The following is an 11,348-nucleotide window of genomic DNA, read 5'->3' as shown; positions in this document are numbered from 1 at the left end:
CTACTCAAGCCATATGAAAAATTAATTTCATTTTACATAATTTTCCTAAAATTTTGCATTTGATTCGATTTAGTCCCTCTAAATTCAATAAGTATATAAATTTCATGTCGTTTAAAATATTTTCATTTTAGACCCTAAACTCAAAACTAACAAATTTCACTTTACAAATTAGCCGTATTACATTTCTAAACATCAAATTCTACCATTAAACATCAAAAACCCCAAAAACCATCAATGACAATATTTTAAAACTTTAACAATTTTACGATTTAACACCCAGGCTAGCTAGATTAAGCTAAAACAATCTCAAAAGTATAAAATTTACAAAAAAAAGATAAAAATTTTCTCACCATGCAGTGATACAAGACATGGTTGAAACGTGGTTCTTTGACTATGTAAGAATAGATCATGAGGAAGAAGAAAGAAGGTTTCTCTTTTTTTTTTATATATAAAATTCTTTTTTTTATTTTACATTACTATTATTATTACACATAAAATTACTAATTAAACATGCTTTTACCATCCTATTATCCAAAAAATGGTCAATTTTCCACATAAACCCTCTATCATTTATCTTTTAAACCTTTTTAATTAATAAAAATCAATAGTGATTAACTTTTAAAACTTTTATGATTTAGTCCTTGTAACTTAATTAACTACCAATTCAATAAAAACTTGGACCAAAACTCAATTCAACTATATACAAAATTTGTAAGTATTTAATGAAAATATTGAAGAGCTCGATTAATGAAATCGAGGTCCCGATACATCATTTTCCACAACCATTAACTATAGGGTCAAACAACTTATACTTTACTAACTATCCAATAAGCAAGTTTATCGTAAAATCCAATATATCACTATAGTAAACTTGTAAATATTATTAAATAATATTTACTGACTCGATCATTGGAATACGGGGTTCCAAAACTGCCATTTATGGTACCATTGAAAAAGGGTTGTTTTAAGCTTAGTGAGTTTTTGTGCAACATGAATGAGATTTCCTATATATATTTTAATTTAATCACTTGTTTCGCTCATTTTTACTCACACTTCTTTTAGCCTATTCTATGCTTTTATGTTTCTTAGTTTGGTTTCAACCCACACAATGATTTTGTTCTCTCACTATTTTCATTTAGGCACTTTTGCTTTCAAGAATCCTATACTTACTATATCATGTCATTCCTTAGGTTTTCATTCTTTTTTTTTTCGAGATCGCCTTAATGTATCTACCTATCCCTCAATATGAATGGCCCAATGTCTAAATCAATACATTAATTTCAAGGAGCAGAGTAAGGATATATAAAATTTATTTGCAGTTCAGGGTTTCTTTATTACGATTCACCAAGAAGTGGATTTTAAGCTTCAATTAAGGAACTATGGAATTATGTATATGGTTGACTTTTTAGCTCTAAGCTATACCAAGCAATCCCTTAGCTCATTGTAACAGCCCAAATTTCAGTGAAATCAAAACAGTGGTTTTGGGACCACAAATCCTAGCCGAAAATAGAATTTATATTAATTTTATTATATGATCCATATTATATTAGAAATGTCATGTTAGAATTCTGATAAGAAAATTTTACCTATTATGTGCTTAATTACGGGAAGGATCAAACGGCATAAAATGAAAAAGTTGAATTCTAGTAGCTAGAAGGATTAAATAGCTATGGATTCAAAACTCGAGGTCCTTCTATGGTAAGTAGACCATTAATGAAAAGTTAGTAGATATTTTTGGGTGATTCATCCATGGAAAATTAGAAAAAGGCTAAGGACTAAATTGGAAATCAAAATAATTAAAAGATGATAAATTATTAAATAGAAATAAAAATCATTTTATATCATCTTCTTCCCCAAATATTCCATGGAAACCCTAGGAAAGAGAAAGCAAGCTTTCTTGGCCAAATTGGGTAAGTTTTCCTGTCCCATTTTAAGTAATTTTGATATTTTTGAAATCGGGATAGCTTAATCTATCTATTTGGAGGATCAATTTGAAAAGTTATTAAGGTATGGAAATTAGGTCATGGATGAATATGCTGAAAATTTAAGGCTTTCTGTAGAAAATGAAAGGTTGTGGATAGATAAACAACTTTTACAAAGTGATTTTTAATGAAAACATGATTTAGGGACTAAAATGTAAAGTTATGAAAATTGATGAAAAATTCTAAAATTTATAGAAAATATATCCTGTAAATTCTATATTTAAATTTCGGTTAGGCTTGGATTAGGGAGTAAATTGCATAAATTTCATTTTCCAAGCCTAGGGACGAAATTAGAATTTATGGAAAAGTTAGGGGAAATGGTAATTTTGCCTAGGACGTAAATTGAGTCCAAATGAATAAGAAATGTGTGAAATTGATGAGTAAAGTTATTTATATAGATTCGAACAACACAATTTCAAGCTTAGATTGAGGAAAAAAAAAGGTTTCGGATTATTAGATTTTATACGCAAACCAGTGTCGAGGTAAGTTCGTGTAACTAGATTATGTATATTTATATGCTTGAAATAAATGTTGTGTTTGTGAATTGTATAAATATTTTATATATTTGACATTGAAAATATATTTGACAAAAGCCCGATCAATAATAATGCCTGCTAAATCATAAATGATAAAAATGTTACTTATATGCTGGAAATGAATGTGGAATGTGTTTATTTGAATTATATGAAGGTTATAGATGTATGAAATAATCGCAAGCCTGATAATACCTGAAAAATGTTAAATCCTGTTTGAATAAATGAAAAATCGTTGGATATACGATTTCCCGAAATGAAAAATCCTGATAAAAGTCCTCTCAAGCATACGTTGTGGATTGGATTTAGCCCAGACGGGTAATCCAGATCAACCTTTTTAGAGTATATGTCATAAAAAGGATTTAGCCTGGACTAGTAATCCTGACTAAGCTCTATTGAGTAAATATATATTGGAGACAGGATTTAGCCTGGACTAGTAATCCTATTGTATACATGTGTGGCTCAAGAGTGTACTCTCTGAGATAGTACCTTATGGGTACCATTCGACATGAATTGACGGATCCTGATTTGTACACCTCGAGTGTACTATGTAACACCCCTAACCCATATCTATTACCGGACTAGGATTATGAGGCATTACTAAACACATCAGAACATTTCGTAATCACTTTACAATCAAAAGTCAAACATCATCGTATTAATAATCAAACAAAAAACATTAAGTCCCTTTCTTAGGTCAATGAGACCATAAACATGCATTGGTAAGAGGTCGGGACTAAACCAAACACATTCAGAGATTTCATCACTTAGAAAATTTTTCCATTCTGTTGAGGTCACACGCCCGTGTAACCAGGCCGTGCCAAAACAGAGTTTACATACTGACTTTTCCCCACGGCCAACAGACACGCCCGTGTGCTATGACCGTGTGGTTCTTAGCTAGCTACTGACTTAAGCCCACGGCCAATAGACACGCCCGTGTGCTATGCAGGCTTGGTTTAAGCCAAATTGCGACCCCTTTATGAGTCAACCTACAAGCATAGAAACAAGCATATATGTATAATCCAATCAACCAATTTTTCATGCTAAAACACATACATCATTCATGCCATAATATTATCAACCATTTACATACTTATAAACCTTACCTATTCATACTAAAACATAATGTCAGATTATATCAAAAACATCATTCATTCTCAAACCATGAACTCACCAAACTTACCTTCTCCTTTATCCAGTTAAAACATGCCACAATTTCAAATTAACATCACATATCATAAGCGCTTCTCAACCATAAGTTCAAACACAAATTAGCCAAATCACATGGTTAAATATATACATCCCAAAACATAGTCCATAACTACTAGCCTATACATGCCATACTTCAAATATATATACATTTCCAAAGTACCAAAATAAGGTTCGATAGTTTGGCAACAATCCTTAACGATCCTTGAGCTTGATAGCTTTGATATCTACAAAACAATTTAAACACACACACAAAGTAAGCTTTCAAAAGCTTAGTAAGCTCGTACTCAAATCATCAATAGTATATAAACATAGAATAACAATATATGAGTATTTTCACAATTTCAATCCATAAAACCATATCAACTCAATGAAATTCACATACATAACATCATCTATCACTTAGGTATTATACATACCTGAATCTTTCCGTACTTACCTTTTGTTGAATGTTATAAGACTTTCCATAAGTTGTTCGTAATTATACATCCGCACACTTAGTGCTATAATGTTAGCCGAAGCTAAATATTTCTGCACACTTAGTGCTATCTCATATAATTGAGACTAAGTCGAAATCGCACACTTAGTGCCTCAAGTAGCCGAAGCTAGTTTAAATCGCACACTTAGTGCCAAAACTTTTGATTCATCACCATATTGTCCAATTCAACTATATACAACCCATGTATAATAAAGGCATTAAAACTTACTTATCATCATATTTTAAGTACGAACTTACCTCGTACTCAGAATTTGTACCTTCGACTTTCCTCTATCTAAGTCCGAATTCCACCTTTCTTGATCTATATATATTTTCAAAATTAACCCTTTTATTCACCAATTAATTCAATTCAATCCATAAACACTTATTTAGGGCATTTTACAAACTAGCCCTCATATTATTACATTTCAACACTTTAGTCCCTATTTCACAAAATCACAAAATACGCAAAATTTGTTTGCACACAAGCTTAGCCAAATTTTCATGGCTCTCATACAAGTTCACACATTTAATTTATTTCACATTTGAGTCCCTAAAAAAAACATTTTCACAAATTAGCCCAATTTGCTCAAATTCATCTAAAATCCAAAGACAACACATGTAAACCCAACATCAAGCTTTCATATTACAACATATAAAATCATCAAGCTCATGAATTCATCCATGGCACATTTCCAAATCATCAACAATTTCATGAATTTAAGCATGGGCTAGCTAGAGCACTTAACAACAATCACAAAAACGTAGAAATTATTAAAAACTGAGTCAAACAATCATACCTAATTGATGCTTGTAAGTGCCGAATGTTTAAAGCTCAAGAACCCTAATTCTTCCTTTAGAAATTCGGCAAGAATGATGATAATGGACAAAGTTTATGTATTTGTTTTATTAAATTAACATTTATTTATCAATTACTAAAATAACCTTTTTAATTTCATTCCAAATCCACTAACTCATATCCATACTTGACCATGCAAACTTCCAATGGTTAAATAACCACATAAGGACCTCACAATTATAAAGCCAAGTAAAATAAGCACTTTTAACATTCAGCACACAGCTTTTACCTTTTACGTGATTAGGTCCTTTTTACAAATTAAACACAAAAACAGTTAAATTTTCACATGAGACTTTCACACAGGCTCATTCACATACAATAGGCGCGAAAAATAATATTAAAATATTTTTCCAACTCGGATATGTGGTCCCAAAACTACTATTCCGACTAGGGTCAAAACCAGGCTATTACAATTCTCCCCCCTTAGAGAATTTCGTCCCCGAAAATCATACCGTTAAATAGATTTGGATATTGTTGTTTCATAGCATCTTTAGGTTCCCACGTGGCCTCTTCAATACCTTGTCGATGACACATCACTTTAACTAATGAAATTTTCTTATTACGTAACTCTTTAACCTCTCAAGCTAAGATTCGAATCGACTTTTCTTCGTAAGTCATATCAGACTGAATTTCAATCTTAGATGGAGGAATTACATGCGAAAGATCAGATTTGTACTGTCGAAGCATCGACACATGAAATACATTATGTATCTTTTGTAACTCAGATGGTAGCCTTAATCTATAAGTAACCGGCCCAATTCGCTCAATGATTTCATACTACCCAATGAACCTCGGATTCAACTCGCCTTTTCTACCAAACCGAATCACTTTCTTCCACGAAGACACTTTCAAAAACACTTTGTCACCGATCTCAAACTCAACGTCTTTTCTTTTCAGATCTGCATATGATTTCTGATGGTCAGAAGCTATTTTCAAACTATCTCGGATCACTTTCACTTTCTGTTTAGTTTCTTTTATCAAATCTACCCCATGAACCTTATTTTCACTGAGTTTGGTCCAATACAAAGGTATACGGCATTTACAACCATATAAAGCTTCGTATGGTACCATTTTAATGGTCGACTGAAAGTTGTTATTATAAGCACATTCAATCAAAGGTAGATATTGTTCCCACATACCTTCAAGCTCAAGAATGTAACATCTCAACATATCCTCGAGTATCTGAATAATCCGCTCGGATTGACCGCCTATTTGCAGTTTAGTACCCAGAGCATCTTGTAACTTCTTTCAAAATCATGACGTGAATCTCGGATCTCTATCTGACCTTATAGAAAAGGGCACACCATGCAATCTCACTATATCAGAAATGTATAACTTATTTAATTTATCAAGCGAATAATCAGATCGAACCGGAATAAAATGAGCCGATTTCTTTAATCGATCAACTACGACCCAAATTGTATCTCTTTTTCAGAGATAGGGGCAAAACCGACACAAAGTCCATGGTCACTCGATCCCATTTCCACTCCAGAATCATAATCAGTTGTAATAACCCAGATGGCACTTGATGTTCAGCTTTAACTTGCTGACAGATCAAACATTTAGAAATAAATTTAGAGATTTTTCTTTTCATTCCAGACCACCAATAATGTTGTTTCAATTCATTATACATTTTCAATCTTGCGGATGCACGATAATCGACTCATCGTAAGCTTCACTCAGAATCATCTGAATTAACTCTAGATTTCTCGGAATACAAATTCGATCTCGAAATCTTAAGCAATTATCTTTATCAACTCTGAATTCTGAATCAGTCTCTTCATCACACCGAGCTCTTTTTGCCAAAATCTCATTATCAATCTTCTGAGCTTCGATAATCTGTTGTAAGAACAAGGGTCTTGCTTTTAATTCAGCTAGAACTGAACCATCATCAAACAGAACCAAATGAGCATTCATTGCACTCAAAGCAAACAATATTTTCCGACTTAAGGTATCAGCGACAACATTTGCTTTTCCTGGATGATAATCAATCACAAGTTCATAATCACTTAACAATTCTAACCATCTTCTTTGTCATACATTTAGATCTTTTTGAGTCATCAAATACTTCAAACTTTTATGATCTGAATAAATGTGATATTTTTCACCAAACAAATAATGGCACCAAATATTTAGAGCAAACACAATCGCAGCTAACTCAAGATCATGTGTCGGATAGTTCTTTTCATGCGGCTTCAATTGTCTCAAAGCATAAGCAACAACTTTTCCTTCTTGCATTAGAACACATCCTAAACCAATTAACGAAGCATCACTATAGACCACAAATTCTTTACCCGATTCAGGTTGTACCAAAACTGGGGCCTCAGTCAATAAAGCTTTCAACTGATCAAAGCTATTCTGACACTTTTCAGACCACTCAAACTTCACATCTTTTTGGAGCAATTTTGTCAACAGAGTCGTAATCATCGAGAACCCTTTTATGAATCTTCTATAATAACCAGCAAGTCCCATAAAACTACGGACTTTAGAAACATTTCTCGGAGGTTTCCAATCCAAGATAGCTAAAATTTTACTCGAATCAACTCGGATACCAGAGACTGATACAATATGACCCAAGAAACCAACTTCTTGCAACCAGAACTCACACTTGCTAAATTTTACATACAACTATTTATCTTGCAAAGTTTGTAGCACAATTCTCAGATGTTCAGCATGCTCAGATTCATCACGTGAATAAATCAATATGCCATCAATGAATACTACAACAAATTGATCTAAATACAGTCTAAAAATTCTATTCATAAAATCCATAAAAATAGCAGGCGCATTAGTCAATCCGAAAGGCATAACTAAAAATTCATAGTGGTCGTACCTCGTTCTGAAAGCAGTTTTCAGAATATCAGAGTCCTTTACTCGCAACTGATAGTAATTTGATCTCAAATCTATCTTTGAAAACACAGTATTCACCTTTTAACTGATCAAACAAATCATTGATTTGGGGCAGGGGATACTTATTTTCTATGGTAACCTTATTCAATTGTCGATAATCTATACACATTCTCATCGTACCATCTTTCTTTTTCATGAATAGAACAGGAGCACCCCAAGGTGAGAAACTCGGTCTAACAAACCCTCGATCTGTCAATTCTTGCAACATAGACTTTAATTCTTTTAGTTCGGTCGGAGCCATTCGATACGGAGCTATCAAAATTGGAGTAGTACCATGTACCAATTCTATGCCAAATTCTACCTCTCTAACTGGAGGTAATCCTGGAAGTTCTTCAGGAAACACATCAGGAAACTCACAGATAACAAGTACATATTCAACTTTCTTTTCTGACACTTTCAAATCAATCACATAAGCAAAGTAGGCTTCACAACCCTTTCTCACAATACTCAAAGCTTTCATCGAAGATATTACAGTAGGCAATCCATTTAAATAACTAGATTCAATTCTGACTATTTCATCATTCTTGCATCTCAAATCAATTGTTTTTCATTTACAGTTCACCACAGCATCATGTAAGGTTAACCAATCCATACCCAAAATTATATCAAACTCATCAAAACGAAATAACATCAGAGCAACCGAAAAACAATTGTCTCGAAACATTAATGGACAATTCTTGCAGACTTTATCAACTAGAACACATCTGCCTAGGGGGTTTGAAACTTTAATCGCAAATTCAGTAGACTTTACAGGAAAGTCTTACTGTTCACTAAGTTCATGCATATATATGAATGTGTTGATCCAGGATCTATCAAAGCAATCACAGAAGTATCATAGAGAGTAAATGTACCGGTAATCACATCTGGTGATGAAGCTTCCTCGCAAGCTCGGATAGCATATGTTCTAGCAGGTGCACGAGCCTCAGATCTAATAGTTGTGTCTTTCGTTCCTCTACCACTTACGTTTCCTGAATTTCTGGGAGGTCTACCACGAGAAACATTACCACTCTGCTTCGGATTCTGAACAATATATTTTTCAGCTAAATCTGAGTAATCTTTAATACAATGGTTTCTTAAACCACAACTATAACAAGCTCGGTTATTACTTTTTCCCCAGCATTCACCGAAATGTGGTCTTCCACATTGATCACATTCAGGCCTTTCATTCTTCGCATTATCAACACTAGCAATAGACGTGGCTGAAGATTTGTAATTTGATTGTGATCTAACACGATCTCTGTTCAAATGCCCCGCACTAACCTTTGAACGACTGCTATCATCTCTAAAATTTTTGGATCTAGACTGAAATGATTTAGCCGATGATCTCTTTTGTACCTCTCTAGCTTCAAAATCAGCCTTTCTTTTCTCTTTTCCAAGATCTTTCGCTTTACATGCTCGTTCAACAAGTACCACGAATTCTTTGATTTCTAGAATACCAACTAGCAGACGAATATCCTCATTCAAATAGTCTCCAAATCTCTTGCACATTACTGCTTTCGAGGATACACATTCACAGGCATACTGACTTAACCTTACAAATTCCCGCTCGTATTCTGTAACAGATATATAGCCTTGTTAAGTTTGAGAAACTCTTTGCGTTTCTGATCAATGAATCTTTGGCTAATATATTTCTTCTAGAATTCAGCTTGGAAGAAATCCCATGTAACTCATTCACTCGGAACCACAGATGTCAAAGTTTTCCACCAATGATACGTCGTATCTCTCAAGAGAGAAACAACACATTTTATACATTCTTCGGGACTCAAAGATAACTCATCAAACACTCTTATTGTGTTCTCTAACTAGAATTCGGCTTTCTCAGAATCATCGTTTGTGGTAGCTCAAAATTCTTCAGCCCTATATTTTCTAATCTTATCAACTGGTGGTCTATTCAATTGTACCGAATTCACTCGTGGTATATCAGGCGTTTGAGGAGGATTAACAGGGGGTGGAGGTTGTTGTACGTCCGGATTGGTTCTAATGTACTGAGTGAACCAATCGTTCATCATTTGATAGAAGGATTGCTTAGCCTCACCATCACGACTACTTGTAACTGGTCGAGAATCAGCTTGTAACACCCCTATCCCATAACCGTTGTAGGAATAGGTAAGGGGTGTCACTGGACAGACAGAGCATTTCTGAACAACACAGATTCATAGATATCATATAACATTAATAAATTTGCATTCATCAACAATTCATCCATTAAGATGGTTTACAAGACCTAAAACATACATTTAGGGAAGGCCGGGACTAAACTGAACCCATTCAAAATTTTTAGAACTTAATCAAACTTTTCAAAACTAACAAAGTCACACGCCCGTGTGACTAGGCCGTGTGACTCACACGGGCACAAGACACGCCCATGTGGTCCAACTGTGTCAAAAAGAGGTCCTATACTGAATTTTCAACACGGCCAACAGACACGGCCATGTGCCAAGACCATATAAAATTTAGCTAGCTACTGACTTTTTCACACGGCCACAAGGCACGCCCGTGTTCCCTGGCCGTGTGGCACAATGCAGGCTTGGTTTAAGCCAATTTGCCACCCCATATGGTTCCAATCCTACAAGTATTAATATGCAACAATTATACCAACATTTTCAACCAATTCCATGCTCAAATATGACCAAAACACATTAGAACATGGCACATTACCACATACACCAACACAATACACAAACATATCATTTGCTAGCCAATTCAAATGGCATAACTTTTATACAATTCAAAACTTAATACATAGACATTCTAGCCTATACATGCCATACTTAGCAATATTTACAATTCAAGAGTACGAAAATGAGTTCGATTGTAACACCCCAAACCCGGCCTAGAAGTTTGGCTCGAATCTCGTGTGTCACATTAAAGTATTTTTTGAAAACCATGTTTCTATTAAAGACCATTCTTAATAATTAAAAACTTATACCCTTTTTAAACCTTGTTAGAAAACCTCACCTAAATTACATTCTTAACAACTTTGTAAAAATCTTGGCAGTTGCAGAAGCTTAATTTAAAAATAATTGCGGATACGTGATGTTTTGAACAACGGTAGTTGCTTTGGAAAACCGTGATCTAATACTAGCAATTATAAGAACAATAAGTAAAATTTCAAATTTGAAATCCAGAAAATTACAACGGCTTTACTACAACCCACATAAAACATTTAAAAGTAATAACAAAACTATAAAATAAACAGTATGTGTGGCTTCCTCGAGCCCCTCGCACTCGATCCGTCTAAGGTCGGAAATTACCGAAGGTTAATAAACGGGTGAGTTTACGAAAACTCAGTGAAATCCCTACTATAAAAAGGAACAAATATTATATAATAGAATTATAAGTCCGCCCCACCTTACTTACGGCCAAGATCAATTGGG

This window comes from Gossypium arboreum, chromosome 3 (assembly GCF_025698485.1).
Source record: "Gossypium arboreum isolate Shixiya-1 chromosome 3, ASM2569848v2, whole genome shotgun sequence".
In the NCBI taxonomy this organism is placed as follows: Eukaryota; Viridiplantae; Streptophyta; class Magnoliopsida; order Malvales; family Malvaceae; genus Gossypium; species Gossypium arboreum.
Note: the sequence above shows the minus strand (reverse complement) of the source record.